Source organism: Natrix helvetica (assembly GCF_964273705.1).
Source record: "Natrix helvetica genome assembly, chromosome: 1".
Lineage (NCBI taxonomy): Eukaryota > Metazoa > Chordata > Lepidosauria > Squamata > Natricidae > Natrix > Natrix helvetica.
In genome coordinates, this window is record NC_138548.1 from 11,945,564 (window position 1) to 11,970,499 (window position 24,936).

Below are 24,936 nucleotides of genomic sequence, written 5' to 3' on the forward strand. Positions count from 1 at the left end.
ACCTGAATAAATTTTGGAAGCTTGTGGCCACTGGCTCATATTTATGACGGTTGCAGTGTCCTGGAGTCATGTAATTCCCCTGAGCGGCCGCCTCAGCAAAATCCCTGGGGAAGTTAGATTCTCTTAAAAACCTAATTTAACAGCTGAAATGATTCTGGGTGGCCAGGAAGGACGTAAAACGGGGCAAAACTCACTTAACAAATGTCTCGCTTGGTCATAGAAATTTTCGGGCTCAATTGTGGTCATAGGTTGAAGACTACCTACATGCCTATGTCAGTGTTGAAACAGGAGTGTGAATGTGGGAGTGCCAGAACCCGGAAGAGTAGCTCCCCAGTGTACATACACATTAGAGGTGGGTTTCAAATCCAGGCTCTACCGGTTTGCTCGCGTGCACGAGCAACGCTTCTGCTCATGCACAGAAACGTCCGGGCAGGTGGGTAGAGACTCCGGCTGCTACCGCTACTGGTTCAGCCGAACCGGGAGCAATCCAACTCTGATGCACATGCCGGGAAGCTGAATGTCCAGTTTTTGGCTCGCGCATGTGCACCTGCCACCTGATCTACCAGTTTCTGGCGTGCATGCATGCGCAACGACCAGCTGGCTGGTGTGCATGCATGTACCAGAACCCAGAAGTAGCAACGGGTGACGGCTGGCATGCCCGGAGAGATGGCTCTGCGTGCCACTTCTGGCCCATGTGCCATTGGTTCACCATCACAGGCCCAGGTATGATTGAAATCACTGCACTTCACTCCAAAACTTCGCCAGACCCCATTGCACAAAAGCTGCCGATCCAAGATTGGATGAGGCACACAGGTCCATGTGGTTGGCAAGCCTTGTAAAGCACCTGGATTGAGTGGGCTATTTGGGCTCCTGCCCTATCCCACAGATATTTTGGCTTAGCCGATCCCACAGATATTTCCCCTTTGGAGCACACCACCATTAATTGTGTACGGCGGCAGCAAATTTGGGTCCAAACTCAACCCGCTTGGCTTGCCTGTTTGCCCAAATCCAGAGGTGAGATGTGCAAGGAGGGAATAGCTGCCGCTTAATGAGAGTTTTAGCTGACGTGGTGGTTTCTGCTGTTTAACACAAAATTAGGGAAACTTTATGGAGCTACCAGAATTTGTCACAACTGCTTTAACAACCGCTCTGCTCCAAGGCACACAATTAGGAGGAAAGATGCTCAGAATGGTAAGGTCAGCTACTCACAGCCATTCATTTAGGGACCACTCAAAGTTGCAACCGCACTGAAAAAAAAAGATGTACAACAGATCCTCACTCTTACAACGGTTGCAGCGTGTCCTCATGGTTACTTGATCAACATTTGGGTGTTCGGCAACTAACGTATATTTATGAGTGTCCGGGGGGGGGGGGGGGTGTCAGAAGATTGCCATTTATAATCTTCCCAGTTGGCTTCTGACAAGACAAGCAACGGGGGAAGCCAGACTCACTTAATGACCATGTGAGTCGCTTCACTATTGTAGTAATTCACTTCACCACCACGGCAGAAAAGATTGTAAAATTGGGTGAGGCTCCCTTAAATTTTTTTTTTGCTTAGCAACAAAAATCCTGGTCTTAGTTCTGGTAACATGTTGGGGGGGGGAGATGGATTTGCTCAACGACTGTGTGATTCACTTAACAACTGCGATAATCGCCATGAAAGCAGACACCATTTATTTTTCAACCACCTTGCTTAGTAACAGAAATTCTGTCTCAATTGTGTTCGTATGTTGAGGACTGCCTGCACAACCCAAGATATCTGTACAACGATATATATTTTAGAAGGTTTCTGTTAAATTCTCTGCAATTCCTGGCTGGATTTCAGTCGATTTTGAATTGAAGAAAAGTTTTTATTTTCTTCCTCCAGCAATTTTGGACTGTTCTGGGGTTGGAGATTTCATCTCCTGATTGGCGGAGCATTGATTACCTTTGTGGTACAGGTAGTCCTTGACTTACGACCCCAATTGAACCCAAAACTTTCATTGCTGAGCAAGGCAGTTGTAGTTTTGTCCCATTTTATCATCTTTTTTGGCCACGGTTGTTAAGCGAATCTCTGTTCTGACCTAGGCTTCCTTGGCAGCACGAAGCAGAATCCTCGTCCCGATAAACCCCTTTTATTTAATTTACAGTGAATTCTTCTCCAGCAAAGTCTTTCCCACAGTCTTTCAAGCTAGTTCACAATTACTACTGGCTTGGAGAGTGACCAGGCCGATATCTTTCAGATGCTGCAGGAATGAACTAATTGTCTCCTGCAAACTCCATTTCCCTGTTGCTCCTCTTTTATTCCCTCTGGGAGGGGCCATTCACCATCCATCTGTGGCCTTACTCCCAAGTCGACCCTTGTTCCTTAGCTGTTCCCTTCGTCTGGCAACTCTGTGCAAGTGCACACTGGGAACAGGCTCCAGCTGTTCGTCTGCCTCACTGATATCTGACTCCGAAGGCAGCTGATAACTGGCATACGGCCCTGGCCCCATCTCTGCCTCTGACGCAGAGCCCTCGTCTGAGCCTTCCCCGGACTCCAGGACTGGCCCAGGTTCCTCCCCAACCTCCTCACTGTCCGACTCTGCTGCCAACTCCACAACAATCGCTGCCACAGTTGTTAAGTGAATCACACAGTTGTTAAACAAACCTGTCTTCCCCCCCCCCTGACATTGCTTGTTTGAAGCTGGCTGGGAAGATTACACCTGGCGATCACGTCACCCCAGGATAGCTCAAGTGTCATAAAAGAATGGGCAGTTTAGAAATATGTAATATGAATATAAATAAATAAACAAAATGGATGCCAGTTGCCTAAGTCCCCGAATTTTGATTACATGATCATGGGGATGCAGTCGTAAATGTGAAAACTGGCCAGAAGCCACTTTTTCAATGCCATTGTAACTTTGAACGGTCAGTAAATGAGTGATGGTAAGTCGAGAACTATCTGTATTTGTTTCACTGATTTCCCCCCCCCCCCCTCAACAACAGAGGGTCATTGGAAAAAAATGGTGCTTTATAAGAGATTCCCTTTAAACAAGGCTCTCCAAACCGGGCAATTTTTAAGACTTGTGGACTTCAACTCCCAGAATTCCTCAGGCAGCTGCCTGAGGAATTCTGGGAGTTGAAGTCCACAAGTCTTAAAAGTTGCCCGGTTTGGAGACCCCTGCCTTAAACGATACTTAAAAGATGATACTGGACCTTTCTGGGTTTAAAATGGAGGATATGTTCTCCGTAAAGCAAACTGTTATTGTGCCGATTCATTGGGGGGGGGGTCTTCAAAAAAGCCATCCCAATACCCACCATTTTGGGTTAGACTCTGGGCCAGACTCACAACCTCCTTGTCTTCCCACCCACCCCTGTCCCTGCCCTCTCTTCTCCTTTTCCAACGGCAGCAGGTTTTAGAAACTTTGCAAATGATGGTTTAGCGCATTGCCCAAAGCTCCCCACCCCACAGCCCTTGGGACCAAGTCAAGAGAGAGGGAGATTTCCTTCTGTAGTTGCTAAGGTTGTATGCTGAGTGCTGGCTTGGTCCAGGTTTGCCGACGGCAGGTGTGAAGTATACAAAGCTATAAAAATTAATTCAATAAAATAAAGTTAGGAAACGTCAGCTGGTATTACAGGTAGTCCTCAACTTACAATCATTCATTTAGTGGCCGTCCAAAGTTAACAACGGCACTGAAAAAAAGTGACGCAACCGGTTCTCGGGATCACTTGATTTCTAACCGGCTTTCGACAATCAAAGTCAATATAGAGGAAGCCAGATTCACTTAATGACCACAGTGAACGACTGCAGCCAATTCGGTTAACCAGAATGGCCAAAAGGTCGTAAAACGAAGCAAACTCAACTCTAAAAGCAATGAAAAATTTAGTCTCAGCTGTGGTCATAAGGCGAGGACTAATTGTAACACTTCGGCGATAGATAGAAAAGGGCTGAATTTCACTGGTTTTGTTTCCGCTGTCGAGGCCGAGGAAGGAGAGGAGACCACCCAGAAGGCCATTCACGATTTCTTCCAAAAATTTCCACTTCTGCCTTCCTTCCAGCCAAGAATTCTGGAACCCACTCGGGGAACTGAAGTGCAAATTCTCCTTTCGTAAGACTGTATATTCCCAACTGACAATCTTTTCTGTGGATGTTTTTAATTTTATTTTTTTCTTTCCGTTTTTCCAACTCTCAGCAGACATCTGTAAAACAACAGCGCACCAATTTTACTCCGTCTCGGTGTGCCGCGGGACTAAGTTGGAACAGTGGTTACATTTCTGTACATATTGCCAGCAGGCATAATACTGTGATTATGAATTATTATTATTATTAATTATTATTACTATTTTTAATGCATTTGCTGAAAATGAATGAGTCAGATTGGTTTTTTTCTAAAAATCATTTTTGTTTATTTCCTGGGGGAGTGTGGAGGCATTCCCTATTGGTTTTTGGGAGAGGGGTTAAAAAAAAAAGAGAGAAACGTAACATTTTCCTGTTTCCCCGCTGTACTTTAAAAAAGCAAAACAAAACCTGGAATTAACATCTTCGACAATTCAAGGACTGTTTTCATATTTTCCGACACTGCTTTCTAAATTTCCCCTGCTCATATTTTCTATCTGGATTAAGTAGTATTTCGTACAAACCAGCCATTTTGTTCACAACAACAATAACAATACATTTTATAAATTTTATAAAATACATCAAGAAATTGCAGCTTCCTGCAATAACACCAGCGGAATTGCAAAAAAACTGCGCTACTCAGAACATCTTATATTTTAAGAAGGTACTTGGTTGATACCTAGGACGCTTGCAGTAACCCATATCAACCATTAGCACCAGTCATTGGTATTTGTGATGCCTTTTGGAATGTTCAGTTGATTGAGTTTCATGTTTAATGAATAAAGTATATACAATACAATAGTAGTAGAGTTGGAAGGGACCTTGGAGGTCTTCTAGTCCAACCCCCTGCCTAGGCAGGAAACCCTATACCATTTCATGCAAATGCCTATCCAACATCTTCTTAAAGACTTCCAGTGTTGGGGCATTCACAACTTCTGGAGGCAAGCTGTTCCACTGATTAATTGTTCTAACTGTCAGAAAATTTCTCCTCAGTTCTAAGTTGCTTCTCTCCTTGATTAGTTTCCACCCATTGCTTCTTGTTCTACCCTCAGGTGCCTTGGAGAATAGTTTGACTCCCTCTTCTTTGTGGCAACCCCTGAGATATTGGAACACTGTTATCATGTCTCCTATAATGTCTCATATAATAATGTCTCATATAATATAATGTCTCATATAATAATATTAATTGCAGAAGATAACAAAATACAAAGACCTACAAATAGAAACAGACAAAGGCAAGCAAGGGTACTACCAATAGTACCAAAACAACTGGGCCAACACTTGAACACCAAAGGCATTGACAAATTTGCCACCAGTCAATTGCAGAAGGTGACTTTACTTGGAACTGCTTCCATCCTGTGACGATATCTATAACACCATCAAACATCCAGATTTGCCTATCCCAAGTCCTTGGTAAGGACTTGATAGGTAGACAAAAATGCCAAACCTAGACTGAACATGTGGCTGACTCTGCAAATAATAGTAATCGTGTATTGTCCCGATTGTAATTGGAGCCCTTGGAGCAATACCTAAAGGGCTACCTCCCTATTTGGAAATTCTAAATTTATCAGACTTGAACATTCTGATTCTACAAAAAACCACCCTACTTGGAACAGCTTATATACTCCAAGGTTAACAGTTCGTAGATTCTTGGTTAGGACTTGAGCTGTTGAGCTACCGACCAGTCCCAAAGGCTGTGAATCTCACCAAAGATTAACCTAATAACAATAATAATAATAATAATAATAATAATAATAATAATAATAATAATAATAATAATAATAATAATAATAATATACCTAGGACGCTGGCAGCAACCCATGTCAATCATTAGCACCAGTCAATGATATTTGTGACACATCTTTAAATGTTTAGTTTACTGAGTTTCATGTTTAGTGAATAAAAGAAATAATAATAATAATAATACAGCTTTCAATTCCCTGTAATCCTTATGGAATTCTGGGACTTGAAGTCCACTTATCTTTACGTTACCAAGGTTGAGAAACACTGCTTTAAACCCATGTGTTAATGCTAGGCCTAGCTACAACTTGGAGGAGTGGGAGACGTAATCTCCCAGCATGATATGTCCAGTGGTGTGGTTCAGCCAGTTTGCACCTATTCGTTAATTCGTTAAGAACTGGTTATTAACTTCTGAGCAGTTCGGAGAACCGGTTGTTGGAAGAAATCTCCTTTTGTTTTTTTCCACTTTACAGGGCTAATCCTGTAAGGGAGGCAGGAAGGAAACATCCTGCTTATAGAAACTGCCGCTCCGGTTAATCCTTATTGCATTGTAACAGCTAAGGCGAAGCACCCATCGACAAGAGTGATGTTGAGTTGGCCACATCCACCCAGTCACATGACCACCGGGCCCCACCTACCCAGCTGGTCATTAGGGCAGAGAACCGGTTGTTAAATTATTTGAATCCCACCATTGGATACGTCATCTTTCTTTCTGCAATGGAGCCCACTTGGATGGGTCTACAGCAGAGGGTCTCCAAACTTGGCGACTTTTAAGACTTGTGGACTTTAGCTCCCAGAATTCCCCAGCCAAAATAGTGAATTCTGGGAGTTGAAGTCTACCCTTCTTCAAGTTGCCTTGTTTGGAAAACACTGGTCTAGAGATTGGGCTGCCTTGGGATCAACATGGCCCAGTGGTGGACAATGCAGATGTTTGAGGTGAATACCTCCAATGATAACATCTAGAAAGTCCCACATCTTCTGGAATGCCCATCTGAGTGGGGAGGCAACAGGGGTACATAATCTATCTATATAAAAACATGTGTGTGATGTGTGCGTGTGTTCCGGCATAACTCTGGAACGCCTCAAGCAATTTCAACCAAACTTGATACACAGATGACTTGCTCTCTGGAGACAAATACTGTGGGGGTAAGACACCTCTAACACCCCTCGGGGTGTGTGTTCTGTTAAGACGCAGCCTGTTGTGCCTTAAAATGGCTTCTACTGTACTGCCGTAAAATGGCTTCTACTGTACAGCGCAGTGGAGTTGCCATGATAACGGCTTCACAGTACTCCACAAGGGGGCTCCCTCTGGAAAGGGGGAAAACCCACATTAGAAGTTACGTTTCGTCCGGACATTTTCCCCCTATAAATAAAATACCAGGACAATATCGGATTAATCAGCTAGTGTCCAGTAAGTGGTATCACAAAGTCAAAGGCCACCAGAAGCTGCAAAAACATTAACAGAAGCTCAACACACATCAGAGGTGGCTTTTGCTAGCCTGGCGGACGTTTGGAGGGTGTGGAGAAAAGCATGAGCAGAAATGGGCCTTCCTTGGCCAGTGAGGCCACCTGAACCAGGTGCAGCGTTTGAAGCCCCCTCTGGAAAAGCAATGAAATGGGTGACCAGGCTGATTCATGGCCCTGAGCTTCCTTCTGGCTAGTTTGGCTCTGCAGATAATATCTGTCTCTTCTCCAGTGCTGGATGGCTGGATAATCAATCTTGTTGTTGAAAGGCATCTGAATTAGTAGCTGGAAAGAAACTACTCACTGCTGGTTTTACTTTCCCTTCCAACAGGAAGGACAGCCAACTGTTGAATAAGGACATGCAGTTTCTTTCCCCTAGCTTCTAACCCTGATACAAAGGGATACCTCCACCTTCCTCTTCCTCCATCTTCTCTTCTTCCTCTCCTCTTCCTCCTCCACCTCATTCTCCTTTTCTTCCTCCTCCCCCTCTTCCTCCATCCTCCTTTCTTTTTCTTCCTCATCTTTCTCCTCCATCCTCTCTTCCTCGTCTTCCTTTCCTCCATCTTCTCTTCATCTGCCACTTCCTCCTCCCTTTTCCTTCTCTCTTTTTCCTGTCTTCCTCTTCCTTCTCCATCATCTCTTCTTCCTCTTCCTCCTCTTCCTCCTTCCTCTCTTCTTTCTCGCCTCTTCCTCCTCATCCACATCCTTCACCTTTTTGTCCTCATCTCTTCTTCCTCCACCCTCCCTTCTTTTTCTTCCTCATCTTTCTCCTCCTCCTCCTCCATCCTCTCTTCCTCCTCCTCCATCCTCCTTTCTTCCTCCTCCATTTCCTCTTCTCTTCCTCTTTCTCCTCCATCTTCTCTTCATCCGCCACCACCTCCTCCTCTTCCTTCTCCTCCATTCTCTCTTTTTACTGTCTTCCTCTTCTCCTCCTTCCTTCTCTATTCACTCTTCTTGCTCTCCTCTTCCTCCTCCCCCTCCCACGCTTTTTCTTCCCCATCCCCCTCTTCCTCCAACCTCCTTTCTTTCTCTTCCTCATCTTTCTCCTCCTTCTCTTCCTTCTCTTCCTCCATCTTCTCTTCCTCCTCTTCCATCCTCCCTTCTTCCTCCTCTTCTTCCTCCTCCATCTTCCTCCTCCTCCTCCTCCTCCTTCATCTTCTCTTCATCCTCCACTTCCTCCTCCTCCTCCATTCTCTCTTTATCTTGTCTTCCTTTTTATCAAAATGTTTTTTATTGTTATTAAGGGGTTCCAGGGAGGGGGGGTGGGTTAACCAGGCCGGGAGAGGAGCCAGTGCCAGACGAACAGGTGAGTCCGGGAAGGAAGTGAGCGGGGTGGGGGGGGAGAAGGAACAAGTTATTCCAACAGAGGGTTGTTTGATTACAACGGTCGCGGGGAGGGGGGGATGCGAGGACAAGAGAAGATCACAAGGTCGGTTGGGAGACCGTGGCTGCTGGCTACGCCCGGTCGTTTGTACCAACCCCCGCAACCTAGGTGGTCAGGAACTACAGAGCCGGGGCCTGCGGCTGATGCTTTGCAATGCAAGGTCCGTGACCAACAAGGCCCTCCTCATTAATGAGTTGATCTCTGAGGGGGAGCTGGACCTTGCAGGGATAATGGAGACCTGGTTGGGCCACGAGGGTGGTTTACCCCTCGTGGAAATGTGCCCACCAGGTTTCCGTGCATTCCATCAGCCTCGGGCCCTGGGTAAGGGTGGTGGGGTGGCGGTAGTTATACGGGAAGGTCTAGAGCCGAGGGAGTTCACTGTTCCTCAGATACCCGGGTGTGAGTCCCTTGGTGTGAAATGGGGCCCAGGGAGGCAGTGGGGTTTGCTGATTGTATACTTGGCTCCTCGCTATACATCAGCAGCCCTGCCCGAGCTCCTCGAGCTGATCTCGGAGACGGCGGTTGAGATCCCCAAGCTTGTGGTTATGGGGGATTTCAACCTGCCGTCAACGGGAGCAGCATCTGAGGTGGCTCGGGAGTTCATGGCTTCCATGACAGCCATGGACCTGACCCAACTAATTCAGGGCCCCACACACGAAGGTGGTCACACACTGGACCTTGTTTTTGTATCTGAGCAGTGGACGAGTGATCTGGGTATAGGGGACTTAGCTGTTACACCCCTGTCATGGTCAGATCACTCATGTCTCCGGCTGGACTTCCCTGGCGCTACCCCCCACCGCGAGGAGGCGGGACCAGACGGTCCAAGCTGGTACTGCCCCAAGCACCTGATGGAGCCGGATAGGTTCCAGACGGAGCTTGGGCCATTACCTGTAGCCCTGACCCACGCTCGGTCGGAGGACCTAAAGGCTGCCTGGAATAGGGCGGCGGCTGGGGCCTTAGACCGGGTTGCGCCTTTGCGACCTCTCCTGCGGCAGCGACCCACCCGAGCTCCTTGGTATACCGAGGAGCTGAGGGTGATGAAGCGCCATAGGAGACGTCTAGAGAGCAGGTGGAGGTCCTCACGCTCCGAATCTGATCGAACACAGGTAAGAGCCTATTTACGGACCTACCTTGTGGCATTGAGAGCGGCCAAACGTAGATATTGTGCCGCTCTTATTGCGTCCACTGATAACCGCCCTGCCGCCCTGTTTAGGGTGACCCGCTCCCTCTTATCACAGAGGATGCAGGGGGCGCCCTTGCAGGGCAGAGCAGAGGAGTTTGGGGAATATCTGCAGGACAAAGTCGCTCAGATCCGGAGCGGATGGGCCCCCTTCAGTGGACCGGACGGGCCGCCAACAGCGAGTCTTGTGAGACCATCCTGGGAGGAGTTTGATTCTGTTGCCCCCGAGGATTTGGACAGGTTGCGTGGACGGCTGCGACCCACCACATGTTTAATGGACCCGTGTCCCTCCTGGTTGGTACTGGCATCTTGGGAGGTGACCCGAGGCTGGCTTCTGGGCCTGGTGAATGCCTCATTGGGTGAGGGATCCTTACCAACCGCCTTGAAGGAGGCGGTGGTGAGGCCCTTACTTAAGAGGCCTTCACTCGACCCAACGGAGCTAGCTAATTATCGTCCAGTCTCCAACCTTCCCTTTCTAGCGAAGGTTGTCGAGAATGTGGTGGCGCAGCAGTTTCCACGACACCTTGACGAATCTGATTATCTAGACTCACGCCAGTCCGGCTTCCGACCCGGGCACAGCACGAAGACAGCCTTGGTCGCGTTGGTCGATGATCTCTGGAGGGCCAGAGATAGAGGCTGTTCCTCTATCCTGGTCCTATTAGACCTCTCGGCGGCTTTTGATACCATCGACCATGGTATCCTATTGCGCCGGTTGGAGGGGATAGGAGTCGGAGGTACCGTTCTGCGGTAGTTCGGCTCCTACCTCTCCGACCGGAAGCAATGTGTGTTGACAGGGGGGCAGAGGTCAACCCTGAGGCCACTCACTTGTGGGGTGCCACAGGGGTCGGTCCTCTCGCCTCTCCTGTTCAACACATATGTGAAGCCGCTGGGTGAGATCATCTGTGGTTTTGGGGTTGAGTACCACCTGTACGCTGATGATACTCAGCTGTACATTTCAACCCCAAACCACTCCAACGAGGCTGTCGAAGTGATGTCCCGGTGTTTGGAAGCCGTCGGGGTCTGGATGGGGGACAACAGACTCAAACTCAACCCCTCCAAGACTGAGTGGCTGTGGCTACCGGCACCTCGGTTAAGCCAGCTGATTCCATCGCTGGCCATAGGGGGCGAACAATTGCCCCCTGTGGAACGGGCGCGCAATTTGGGCGTCCTCCTTGATGCCCGGCTGTCAATGGATGACCATGTGGCAGCCGTGGCAAGGGGGGCGTTCCACCAGGTTCACCTGGTGTGCCAATTGCGCCCCCTACTGGACCGGGATGCCCTACGCATGGTCACTCATGCGCTGGTGACGTCCCGCCTGGACTACTGCAACGCTCTCTACATGGGGCTGCCCTTGGGACGCGCCCGGAGACTGCAGTTAGTTCAGAACGCAGCCGCGCGGGCTGTGATGGGGAGTACTAGGTACTCCCACGTAACACCTCTCCTGCGCGAGCTGCACTGGCTACCTGTGGTTTTTCGGGTGCGTTTCAAGGTCCTGATTACCATCTTTAAAGCGCTCCATGGCACAGGACCTAGTTACTTGCGGGATCGCATCCTCCCACATACATCCCTGCGGCCAATTTGCTCACACAGGGAGGGGCTTCTCCTGGTGCCGTCCACTAGGCAATGCCAACGGCCGACACCAAGGAGTAGGGCCTTCTCTGTGATGGGCCCAACCCTCTGGAATGACCTCCCCCCCGACATCAGAACCACCACTGACCTCCGCTCCTTCCGGCAAAAATTGAAGACTCACCTGTTCCGACTAGCAGGCCTGGCTTAATTACAACTGTTCCTCCTAGTAAACGTACTATTAACTGGTTATTTTAGGGGTATTGTTTTTAATTTAATTTGTGTGTGTCCTAGGGGTTTTAAAACTATATTTATATATACTGGCTCTGTACAGTTCTTTTTAATTCTATTTTAACCTCCTCCATATTTAACTGTACATATTTAATTCTTCTATTTATTGTATTTTGATATATTCTTTATATGGACTGTACACCGCCCCGAGTCCCTTTCGGGAGAGGGGGCGGTCTAGAAGCACGGTAAAATAAATAAATAAATAAATTCCTCTTCTCCTCCTCTTCCCTCTCCACCCTCTCTTCTTCCTCTCTTCCTTCTTCTCCTCCTGAATTAACTATTGATCTAAAAAAAAAAGAAAGAACAAAAGAAAAATGGATATGATCGTTCAGAATGATTCATGAAGAGCACAGTTAGGTTAGGTTTATTATAGGTTTATTAAATTTATAGACCGCCCCCTCTCCCCGTAGGGACTCGGGGTTGTGAAGAAAGCATGTGGGCGGGTTGGGGGGAATTCACATCAAGGGCGGAATAAGAGCTGCCGAACATCAACAGAAAAGGGGGACCAGACTCCGGGTCAAAGAAAGTAACGTGTGAAAACCTCTCAGATACTCCCCTTCCCACAAAGATAAAGGGAGGGAGGGAGAACCCTCAGACGTGCACATTTGCTGTTACAAAAATAGTAGTCTTGACCAGCGGTGGTTTCCGGCTGATGCTCCTGCTGGTTCATTCAGGGCTGTGCCGCGTAGAAGCCAAAAACAAAATGGCAGTGCCTATCCTGCCGCCAAGAGAACCGGTCCGGGGCATCGCAGGCCTGAGTTACTGCCGGTTCCATCAACCCAGGCCACCAAATTACTACCTATTCAGCTGAATCGGTCCGAATCAGTAGGAGCCCACCTCCGGTCTTGCCTTAGCGGTGGTTTACAATACAATACAATACAATGCAATGCAATACAATACAATACAATACAATACAATACAATACAATACAATACAATACAATACAATACAATACAATACTAGAGTTGGAAGGGACCTTGGAGATCTTCTAGTCCAACCCCCTGCCTAGGCAGGAAACCCCACACCACTTCAGACAAATGGTCATCCAACATCTTCTTAAAAACTTCCAGTGTTGGGGCATTCACAACTTCTGGAGGCAACTTCTGTTCCACTGATTAATCGTTCTAACTGTCAGGAAGTTTCTCCTCAGTTCTAAGTTGCTTCTCTCCTTTCTTAGTTGGGCCTATCTTGTAGGGCTCACCACAACAATAAGGAAAAAAATAGTTTGGATCGTAAGCACCGAAGCTTCCAAAATGAAATATAAGCATCAAGCCGTTACCATCTATCAACACGGAGAGAATAAATAGACCACAATGAAATGCATGCCAACCCGCCACACACAACTAGAATATCTGAAAGATCTCCTAGAAATGTAATTGAAATTAGCTTAATGATAATAATAGAGGCAATAAGCAGCTTACACCTAGCAACACACACGCTGTCAGCCTAGTAATGTCTTTTTTTTCCCCTGCCTTTTTTCTTCCCTTCCCGATCGGTTGCTTTCATTTCATTTCCAGCCCATGAGGGAAACAGCCTTAAATCATCCTTAAGTTGCACCAGGGTTAAAGTGGTGTTTTCCCCTTAACACAACGGCATTCAATGGCAGCTACAAAATGTGTACAATTTGTGGCATTCATCTGCCATTATGTTTGAGGCGAAGGCCGGGGGCCCATAGTACGTGGGATTAGAACAGCACTTAGTATCCGTCTGGGGCTGATGTGTTGATAGTTTCTCTTCTGCACTCCTCCCTCGGCTTCTTTCCACTCTGTTTTCTTCCTAAATAACCGACCACACCAGTGAATACAGGTCAGTCCTTGCTTAGCGACTGCCTCACTTAGCCACCATTTGCAGTTACCGCAATGATTTTTGCACCTCTGTAAAAGCGAAGAAAAGTCTGATTGTAATCACAGTCGTGCATCCTTCCTTTTTTTGGCCATTTTTAAAAAAAAAATTAGTTTTCATTATAAAATAAAAATACAGGAAAAAACAAAAGGAAGAGAATACAATACAATACAACAGCAGAGTTGGAAGGGACCTTGGAGGTCTTCTAGTCCAACCCCCTGCCTAGGCAGGAAAACCTATACCGTTTCAGACAAATGACTATCCAGCATCTTCTTAAAGACTTCCAGTGTTGGAGCATTCACAACTTCTGGAGGCAACTTCTGTTCCACTGATTAATTGATGTAACTGTCAGGAAATTTCTCCTCAGTTCTAAGTTGCTTCTCTCCTTGATTAGTTTCCACCCATTGCTTCTTACAATACAATAGCAGAGTTGGAAGGGACCTTGGAGGTCTTCTAGTCCAACCCCCTGCCTAGGCAGGAAACCCTATACCGTTTCAGACAAATGGCTATCCAACATCTTCTTAAAGACTTCCTGTGTTCCAGAACTAAGAGAAAGAAAGAGAAAGGGAGGAAAATGGTGGGTTTCATTATTTTTTCCCGTTTCAAGCCAACAGTCCAGAAGTGGTTTCCAAGTAGGAACAAAACTAACTGAGTTCTTTTCTTGAATTAAAATAATTTGGCCATCTCCCCTGGCTCCATCACCTTACAGCGGCGTGCTCACTTAACGACTGCTTCACTGAATCACCAACTGGCTGCTTTCAATTGTTACTATATGAGGACGATGGGTGATGGCTAACCTGCACCCATAATGCAATGCGTGTGTGACACCCACCCCCTGTGCCCCTCCCCCTGTGCATGCGTGTGTGACCCTCCCCGTGCTCCGCTGTCCCCCGCACATGCAAGCATGACAGCCCCCACGCCCCATTTTGGGCCTAGTACGCCTCCCTGCAGCCTCCTGGGACCAAAAATGGATCCCGGGGGGCACCCCCCCAACCCCTCATGCATGGGCTTGATATCAGTGACCCAGTCCCCAAACCAGTACCGGTTCGGCCGAACTGGTCCAAACTGGTAGGAATCCACCCACCACTGCCCTATACCAATTCAGACAAGTGGCTGACACATTAAGTACAACTTAATTGACCCATTAAGTACAACTTCCCTTTTTTCACCTCAAATGAAAATCTCTTCCCGCTGATCGAATTAGGGCCTTTCCGCAGTGGCAACCAGAACCACGGCTTCCAAATCTGGTTTTTAGAAGTCGCAACGTTCAAATCCGGCACACGATTTGAAATAATGAGATTTATCTCTCTCTCTCTCTCTCTCTTTTTGAAACAAAAAAAAAATTCACCCAGGCAACTTAAACTGTAATCCTAATAATGTTTGATATGTTTCATTCGTTCCAACAAATGTTGACTGGTTTGGAGGTTTTTTGGGGGGTGGGTGGGTAGGGGGAGGGTGGTGAAGATTTTGCATTTGTTCTCATTCCTTAATTTCTTTGTGTAACCCTGTTCCCTAAAAATATAGTATTCGAGGGGGAAACTCTTTTGGAGCAAAAGAACAACAGTGTACAGTTGAAGACCCACCTCTTTCAATTATCTGGCCTGGCTCAACCGTAAATTTTTTCTTATTCCTCCTGACAGTTCTTTTAAATTTTTTAAATTTTTAAATTTTAAATTGTGTTTTTACAATTGGGGTATTTTAATGGTGACTTTTAATTGTCTAATGTGATGTAATTTGTTACCTCCTCCGTGCATGTTATGTCCTGTATATATGTAGGTTTATGTGTTTGTATACATGTTTTTGTTTTATACTCCATTGTACGCCGCCCCGAGTCCTGTCTGGAAAGGGAGCGGCTAATAAATTTAAATTTATTATTATTATTATTATTATTATTATTATTATTAATAGCAAACACTGCTTGCAAAGCTTTAGCTGGATTTGGCCACCACTAAGGTGAGCGTTTTCTGTCCCTGTGGTACTTTCCCTTTCTGATTAAGGCCAGCAAAACCAGGAGTAATTCAGGGATGGGTTGCTGCCAGAGTTACTGCCGGTTCGCTTCGCGCGAGCGTCAACTGTGTGTTGCTTGCGCATGTAGATTATTCTGCGTATGCGCAGAACATTATAAAGCGAAGAAAAAACATGCTGGCAGCGGCATAGGCGACCATGGAACTGGTTCGGGGGCATGGCGAGCCTGCCGTCCCTACCGGTTCGGCGACCCATTGCCAATTTCCACTAGCGGTTCGCCTGAACTGGTGTAAACCAGTAGCAGCCCACCTCTGGAGTAATTCCAATTTAAGAAAAAGAAAGTGAAAAGACAGGCGAAATTGATGTGAGGTTTTAAAAGCCCCTTTCATAGAATAAATAACTACTCCAAAACTTATGACTACAATGGAACCCAAAAACTGTGCGTGATCTCGCGTGCCTGCAGAGAGGGCGCTGTATGCCACTTGTGCCCAGTGACGTGCAGTCAGGTGAGGCAAGTGAGGCACAGCCTAACCTCTCATCATCAGGGCAGCAAGTCATTCGATGGGAAACTTGCCTTTTGGGAGAAATGACCCAGCTTGGCTCCCGCTTTCGATCTGCCGCCCAACGACCGAACGGAGAAGCGAAGAGGCAGGAGAGACAAAGCAGGAGCCAAGCCGAGTCATTCCTTCCAAGAGGCAAGTTTCCTATCGAATGACTCGCTGCCCTAGACTCAAGGCTCCAGTCCAGCCTGCAATGCTTGCAGGACTCCCAAGCTCGGTACCAGAGAGCCGCCGCGAGAGAGGCTGGCCAGGTTGCCCGGGCGGCAACAGAGGTTCCCTTTGTTCTTTCGGGTGCGGGAAGCGGGCGGGGGAGAGGCTTCCTCCACTCCGTCCGCTCCCCATCTGCGCTGCCCTCGCCCGACAAGCACGCCCCGGATTCCGCGCAGCTCTGGCAGGCGGTGCCGTGGCCGAATCCCAGGGCGGAGGGCGGCAGGTCGCAACTGAGCATGCCTGATTGTGGAATTCTGGGAGTTGAAGTCCACAAGTCTAAAAAAATTGCTGCCTCACAAGCTGTAAACCTCACCGCATGTCACTGCTTGTGCCATAGGCTTGCCATCACGGCCCTATACCATTTCAGGCAAGTGGCTGACATATTAAGTACAACTTAATTGTACACATTAATTGACACGCCAAAACATATGACCACAATGGAGCTCAAAAGGGCTAAGTGAGATCGTTAAGTCAGTTTTGTCCCATTTTATGATTTTTCGTGCCCTGGCTGTTAAGTGAATCACTACAATTGTTAATTCAGTAACACGGTTGTTAAGTGAATTTGGCTACCCCACTGCCTTTGCTTGGCAGAAGGTTGCAACAGGAGATCACATGGCCCCTGGGACATTTCGATTGCCATAAATATGAGTCACTTGCCAGGCAATGAATTTTGATCACATGACCATCGGGATGCTGTAATGGTCATAAGTGTGAAAAACGGTCATAATGTCACTTTTTTCAGTGCTGTTGTAACTTTGAACAGTCACTAAATGAATGATTGTAAGTCATCTCACAAATGATGAACGAAGAATAGGGGGAAATTGTTGTTGTTAGTTGTGTCGTGTCCAACCCATCGCGATCCCATGGACAACATTCCTCCAGGCCTTCCTGTCCTCTACCATCCTCTGGAGTCCATTTAAGGTCACTCCGACTGCTTCGGTGACTCCATCCATCCCCCTCATTCTCTGTCGTCCCCTTCTTCTTTTGCCCTCCATCTTTCCCAGCATGAGGCTCTTCTCCAGTGAGTTCTTCCTTCTCATTAGGTGGCCAAAGGATTTCAGTTTCCTCTTCAGGATCTGGCCTTCTAAAGAGCAGTCAGGGTTGATCTCCTCTAGGACTGACCGGTTGATGGCCTTGCAGTCCAAGGGACTCGCAGGAGTCTTCTCCAGCACTGGAGTTCAAAGGCCTCCATTCTTTGGCACTCAGCCTTTCTTATGGTCCATCTTTCACAGCCATCCATTGCAACTAGGAAAACCACAGCCTTGACTAGACGTACTTTTGTTGGCAGGGGGATGTCTTTGCTTTTTAGGATGCTGTTTAGATTTGCCATAGCTTTCCTCCCCAGGAACAAGCGTCTAGACCAGTGGTTCTCAACCTGTGGGTCCTTTGCGGGTCGAACGACCCTTTCACAGGGGTCGCCTAAGACCATCGGAAAACACATATTTTCAAAAAAATACAGAAAACATAAAATAATTTTACGATTGGGGGTCACCACAACATGAGGAACTGTATTAAAGGGTCCTGGTGTTAGGAAGGTTGAGACCCACTGGTCTAGAGGAAAAATAAAACATACTAAATGTTACACACACACACACACACATGCACACACACACACACACTTCTTTTACTTATTAAGACCCCCCTATTTCTCTTCAATCATACTTCCTGGATGCTTGACAAAAAGCAATAGATGCATAAAAAGTCACAATCCAGGAAGGTTCCAAAAGTCCTCCATTTACGACCATAATTGGATATCAGAATGTCTATAGCTGAGCAAGGCCATTGTTAACTGAGTCATGCCAGTTTTATGACCTTTTTTGCCATGGTTGTTAAATGAATCACTGCAGTTGTTAAGTGAATCATGCCATCGTTAACTGAACGGCACCCAATTTTGCCACCTTTTTGCCACAGCTGTTAAGTGAATCGCATAAGCCAGGGGTGTCCAAACTTGGCAACTTTAAGACTTGTGGACTTCAACTCCCAGAATTCCCCAGCCAGCAGAGCACAAGTCCACAAGTCTTAAAGTTGCCAAGTTTGGACACCCCTGGCATAAGCTGTTAAGTGAGTCACATAGTCACTGAGTGAATCATTTCCCCATTGATTGTGCTTGTCGAAAGTGGGCTGAGAACCTCATAAACGGCTACTGCGTGACCCCAGGGATGCTGCAACCATCACAAATATACATACTGGTTGCCATGGCTCCATGTCATGACACGGCCGGGGGGGGGGAATGGTAAGATTGTCGTAAGTGTGAGGACTGGTTGCAAGTCACTTTCCATCACTGTGGTTTGAACAGTTGCTAAATGAATTATTGTAACTCAAGAACGACTTGTAAAGAATCGGCTGAAATCAATCAATCAATCAGAATAGACCTGGAAGGGACCTTTGAGGTCTTCTAGTCCAGCCCCCTGCTCCAGCAAGAAATCCTATCCCATTTCAGACACTTGACTGTCCAGTTTCTTCTTAAAAACCTCCAGTTGTTGGAGCATTCACAACTTCTAGAGGTAATTGTTCTCACTGTAAGGAAATTTCTCTCTTAGTTCTAGGTTGCTTCTCCCATTGATTAGTTTCCAACTGTTGCTTCTTGTCCTGCTTTCAGGTGCTTTTGAGAATGCCCCTCTTCTTTGGGTTAACCCCTCAAATATTGGTACACTGCTGTTGGAAGAAATGTCCTTCTGGGTTCGGCTCCAAGTGGGGAAAAAGACACTGGAGACATGGAGGCTGCTTGGAAAGATGGTTTTAATGGTGGACAGGACCACGTGGCTTGAAGTCCTGAACAGAAAAGGGGGATCACATGCTTCAATGTTGGGGAGAAGAAGAGAAGGGCCGATGGAGGGGCTTGCTAGGCTTTTTATAATCTGTTCGGCCCCACCTATCTGTTTCCTGTTCCTGTGTAAGAAATGTATTCTGATTGGTTGTCAGACTCACATGGGCCCATGCAGTGGCAACTCTCTAGGCTGAGTCCAGGTTTGGTTGAATCCTCAGAGTTCTCAGATGCCATGTGGTCAGTTGAGTAAAGGCTTATATTATCATGCCTTCATTCCCATCCCCCTGGAGCTGAAGGGGAGAACTCTTTATTATGTATAGTTGACTAGCTTGGCCTTCTTAATGGCCCATTGATAAAGTGGGGATGGGCAGGAAGCTGCAGGAATTTACTTTGTGTTTAAAATGTGTTTCTCCCTTTTTCACATCCAGGAAAATATAATATTCTGCCTTTTCAATATTTCCTAGGATATTTCATTTTTCTGGGAGAGGGCTGGGTGATAACGTCCTACACTGCTATCATGTCTCCCCTAGTCCTTCTTTCCATTAAACTAGACATACGTACCCAATTCCAGCAACCGTTACAAGCACAGAAAACGCCTCGGTCCTGGTTCAACTGAGTATATCCGTATATCAGAGAAGTTAAGAAAAATAGAGAGATACTTGGCACCAAAAATATAATAATGTAGGATCCCTGCCAACGTATGGCAAGAAACACTGCACTACTGTACCACCTGCAGCTGTTTTCCTTCCCAATTGCAATTAAAAAAACAAAGTTAGCTGGGCAAGCTGGCATTTAATTACACACCACGCCACTTGCCGCAGCCGCGTTGATGCCTTGTGGGAAATTTACATCTTCGCTGAATGCAGCTGCTTCCAAGAAGAGCCCTGGGATCGTCCGTGTCTCTTTCTACCTGCAGCTAGGTGGAAGTTAGCTTGTTAACTTTTTCGAGAAAAAGTTAGCCAGCTAATGTCTACCTAGCTACAGGGAAACGATTCCATCTTGGTCCATCTTGGTCTTCTTCCCAGCCTGGAATAACTTTTTTTCTCACAAAGTTAGCCAGCCAACTTCTACCTAGCTGCAGGTAGAAGGTTCTGTCTTTCTCTTATTCCCAGCCTGTTGCTAAAGTTGTCCAACTTTCTGTTTAGCCGAATAATGGAGTTAGAAGGGACCTTGCAGGTCTTTTGGTTTTGTGAATCGGATGCGAAAACGGCGTTTCCCCAACTTTTCCCATCTTGAGTTTTGCTGAACGCACAATTGTGGGTCTGCCATGGCAGCTGTGGGGTAGAGTGCTCAACTCCTATTGGCTGTTTTGGGCACCAGTCTCTGGGTGTCCTGACCTAGGCTTCAAAAGACCATGAAGCAGACTCCTCTTGATACCGGACTGAAACGACTTTGAGCAAGGAGTCAACAGTCTAATGCCATGCTGGCACGAATCAGATTTTGTGCAGACTCATTACTAACAGTGTTTACCATTCTTCTGAAATGGCAATGCAGGTTTTCCTCAATTTACGACCACCTAGTGATCAAAGTCATGACGGACCGCCCCTAGGCTACAACCTGGATTTGAAGTTCTAACGTGATCCGAAGTTTGGGCTGCTCAGCAGCCAGCCTGCCTTGGCAGCTTTTTGCAGTACCCCGTGGTCACGTGACCACAATTGATGATGTTTTTGGCCAGAAACTAATATTTACCTACAGCATCTGTGGAAAAAAAAAGCGCCCATTATGGACAATGGATTCATTTAATGTCCGTTGCAAAAACGGTAGTAAAATTAGCTTTAACAACTGTTCCTTTCTACTTTGATTGTTTTTTAAAAATGTAGTAATGCCACCTCTTTGGTCATTCAGTTCCTTTCTAGTTTCAACCAAGAAAGAAAGAAAGAAAGAAAGAAAGAAAGAAAGAAAGAAAGAAAGAAGGAAGGAAGGAAGGAAGGAAGGAAGGAAGGAAGGAAAGAAAGAAAGAAAGAAAGAAAGAAAGAAAGAAAGAAAGAAAGAAAAAAGGAAGGAAAGAAGTTGTGAATGCCCCAACACTGGAAGCCTTTAAGAAGATGTTGGAGAGCCATTTGTCTGGAACGGTATAGGGTTTCCTGCCTAGGCAGGGGGTTGGACTAGAAGGCCTCCAAGGTCCCTTCCAACTCTGCTATTGTATTGTAAGGAAGGAAGGGAGAAAAACGAAAGGAAAAGAGAAGAAAAGAAAAGAAAAGAAGAAAAAAGAAAAGAAAGTGGGGAGCAGAGAGGCAGGGAGAAAACTACATGTGCGAATTAGATATAATTAGAGAAAAAATAATAGTGTTTCCCTCCTGCCGTCACTCTGCTAAACACCTCATTTCCACAGCCCTGTCTTATGTCTAAGGATATTTACCCATGTTGTATAGAAATAGTATTATGATCCTTCTCACCCTTCCCATTACCTCCTCCTGTTGGTATCTTACACTTACATATTACTCTCTTCTTTGTATGTGCGCCAAGAGCTTCTGCAGCAGAGACACATTTCTTGTGTGTCCAACCACACTTGACCAATAAAGACTAAAGAATATTCTATTCTATTCTAGAAGCTTTTCCCATGTAAGCAACTCCCCCAAAACAGGTAAAGAGGAAAAAAACCATCCCGTGATGGAAATCTTGCAAAATTGCAGCCGGCTGTTTGGGTTCTATTGAGTCCTGGATTCCCTTCTCTCTTTTGTCTTTTTCTTAATGATGCTTAAGGAATTTTAATAGTCCTCACCTCCAAGCCTCTTATTGTGTCACAGCTCCCCAAAGGGGTGTGGTGGGGGAATTAAATCCCAGCGATTAGGGGAATGGATTGTCCTAGAATCGCCTCCAGTTGCCCCAGCAGCTCATTGTCAACCAAGACTTTCTCGATGGAAGGAAAAGAGAGAGGGAGAGGGAGGGAGGGAGAGAAAGAAGGACACAGAGAGACAAGAGAGACAGAGAAAGAGAGAGGGGGAGAAAGAGAGGGAGGGAAGGAGAAAGAGGGAAGGAGGGAAGGAGAAATGGGATAGGGAGAGAGAAGAAGAGAGAAAAAGAGAGAGAGAAAGGGAGAGAGAGAAAGAGACAGGGAGGGAAGGAGAGACAGGGTAGAGAGAGAGAGAGAAAGAGAAAGAGGGGGGAGGGAGAGAGAAAGAGAAAGAGACAGGGAGGGAAGGAGAGACAGGGTAGAGAGAGAGAGAGAAAGAGAAAGAGGGGGGAGGGAGAGAGAGAAAAAGAGGGGGGAGGGAGAGAGAAAGAAAGAGAGAGGGAGGGAAGGAGAGACGGTAAAGAGAGAGAGAAAGAAAGACAGACAGAGAGAGGGAGAAAGGGAGAGGGGGAAGGAGGGAGAGAAAGAGAGAGAGGGGGGAGGGAAGGAGAAATGGGATAGGGAGAGAGAAGAAGAGAGAAAAAGGGAGAGAAAGAGAGAGAAAAAGGGAGAGAGAGAAAGAGACAGGGAGGGAAGGAGAGACAGGGTAGAGAGAGAGAGAGAAAGAGAAAGGGGGGAGGGAGAGAGAAAGAGAAAGAGACAGGGAGGGAAGGAGAGACAGGGTAGAGAGAGAGAGAGAAAGAGAAAGAGGGGGGAGGGAGAGAGAAAGAGAAAGAGACAGGGAGGGAAGGAGAGACAGGGTAGAGAGAGAGAGAGAAAGAGAAAGAGGGAGGAGGGAGAGAGAAAGAGAAAGAGACAGGGAGGGAAGGAGAGACAGGGTAGAGAGAGAGAGAAAGAGAAAGAGGGGGGAAGGGAGAGAGAGAGAGAGGGAGGGAAGGAGAGACAGGGTAAAGAGAGAGAGAAAGAAAGAGAGACAGAGAGAGAGAAAAAGGGAGAGGGGGAGGGAGGGAGAGAAAGAGAGAGAAAGAGAGGGGGGGAGGGAAGGAGAAATGGGATAGGGAGAGAGAAGAAGAGAGAAAAAGGGAGAGAGAGAGAGAGAGACAGGGAGGGAAGGAGAGACAGGGTAGAGAGAGAGAGAAAGAGAGAGGGGGGAGGGAGAGAGAAAGAGAAAGAGGGAGGGAGGGAAGGAGAGACAGGGTAGAGAGAGAGAGAGAGAGAAAGAGACAGAGAGAGAAAAAGGGAGAGGGGGAGGGAGAGAGAAAGAGAGGGAGGGAGGAAAGGAGAAATGGGGTAGGGAGAGAGAGAAGGAGAGAGAGAAAGAGAGAGGGAGGGAAGGAGAGACAGGGTAGAGAAAGAGCGGGAGAGAGAAAGAGAGACAGAGAGAAAAAGGGAGAGGGGGAGGGAGAGAGAGAAAGAGAGAGAGAGAGGGATGAAGAAGAAAAGGGCAAAGCTGTATTTTCAGTACCCCTCCCCCACTCCCTTCCCATTTGTTTGCCCATCCACAACCAGTGTTAATTTCCAGCACTGGAACGCTGAGATGTCAGCCTAATTAGCAGAAGGGGAATAATGGGACGTTCATTAAGGTAGCATAATACAGCTGATCAGAGGCTCTGAAGTTTGACCACATGTAGTAATTTCACTTTGTTTTTCTGGCTTTTCTTTTCTTTTAATGAGGTCCAGCTGCATGCCAAGGAGAGGGCAGAATTAATACTCAGTGGGTGGGGGAGGATGGAGTGGTAGAGCCACCCACATACCCCGTCTGGGGCGGACAAATGATATTCATTTCTTGGATTTCAAAGCAGGGAAGTGCTCTGTTCAGCTGACAAAAGTTGACCCACAGGAAAATCCATGGGGAAACAGAAGAGGGAGGGACACAGGGACAAACCGTGGTTAAAATTGACAGGGTTTGCTGCTTAACCATCTTCTATTTCTTGCGTTCTCTCTTCACACTCTTTTCCTATGTAAATCAATAGCTCCAGAAAAAAGGAAGCTACATTTTTTTTTCTACATGATTTAGAACAGACCTTAGCAGAATTAACAGAATAACAGAGTTAGAAGGGACCTGGGAGGTCCTGTAGTCCAACCCACCTGCTCAAGCAGGATACAGGTAGTCCTCGACTTATGACTACAACTGAGCCCAAAAATGTCAGTTGCTAAGTGAAACATTTGTTCAGTGAATTTTGCCCTTTTTTACGACCTTGCTTGCCAAACTTGTTAAGGGAATCACTGCAGCGGGAAAGTCAGTTACACAATAGTTAAGATTGTAAAAATCGGCCATGACTCACTTAACAACCTTGCTTAGCAACAGAAATTCTGGTCCCAATTGTGGTCGTAGGTTGAGCACTATCTGTAGCTGGCTCGCTCTTTGAGTTTGAGGATATTATGCACCGTAAAATGTACTTCTGATTAACAGCTTAACAGCTGCAACAAGAAAGATCATAAAATGGCGCAAAACTCACTTAGCAACTGTCCCTCATTTAGCAACAGAAATGTTAGGCTCAATATCTCCAGGGCTGCCCCAAAGAAGAGGGAGTCAAACTATTCTCCAAGGCACCTGAGGGTAGAACAAGAAGCAATGGGTGAAAACTAATCAAGGAGAGAAGCAATTTAGAACTGAGGAGAAACTTCCTGACAGTTAGAACAATTAATCAGTGGAACAGAAGTTGCCTCCAGAAGTTGTGAATGCCCCAACACTGGAAGTCTTTAAGAAGATGTTGGATAGCTATTTGTCTGAAACGGTATAGGGTTTCCTGCCTAGGCAGGGGGTTGGACTAGAAGGCCTCCAAGGTCCCTTCCAACTCTGCTATTGTATTGTATTAATTGTTGTATGTAAGAGGACTACGATATTTCTAGCCCAGGGTTAAAATCAGAGGTCCAATAGTTCAATCCTTTGAACATTGATGAGGTTAGCTTGTTGGGTAATGAAACGTCTGCAAGAAGACAACCAAACTCTGAGGAGACAAAAAAGGTAAAGGTAAAGGTTCCCCTCCCACATGCAGTATGTGCTAGTTGTTCCCAACTCTAGGGGGCGGTGCTCATCTCCGTTTCAAAGCCGAAGAGCCAGCGCTGTCCAAAGACGTCTCCGTGGTCATGTG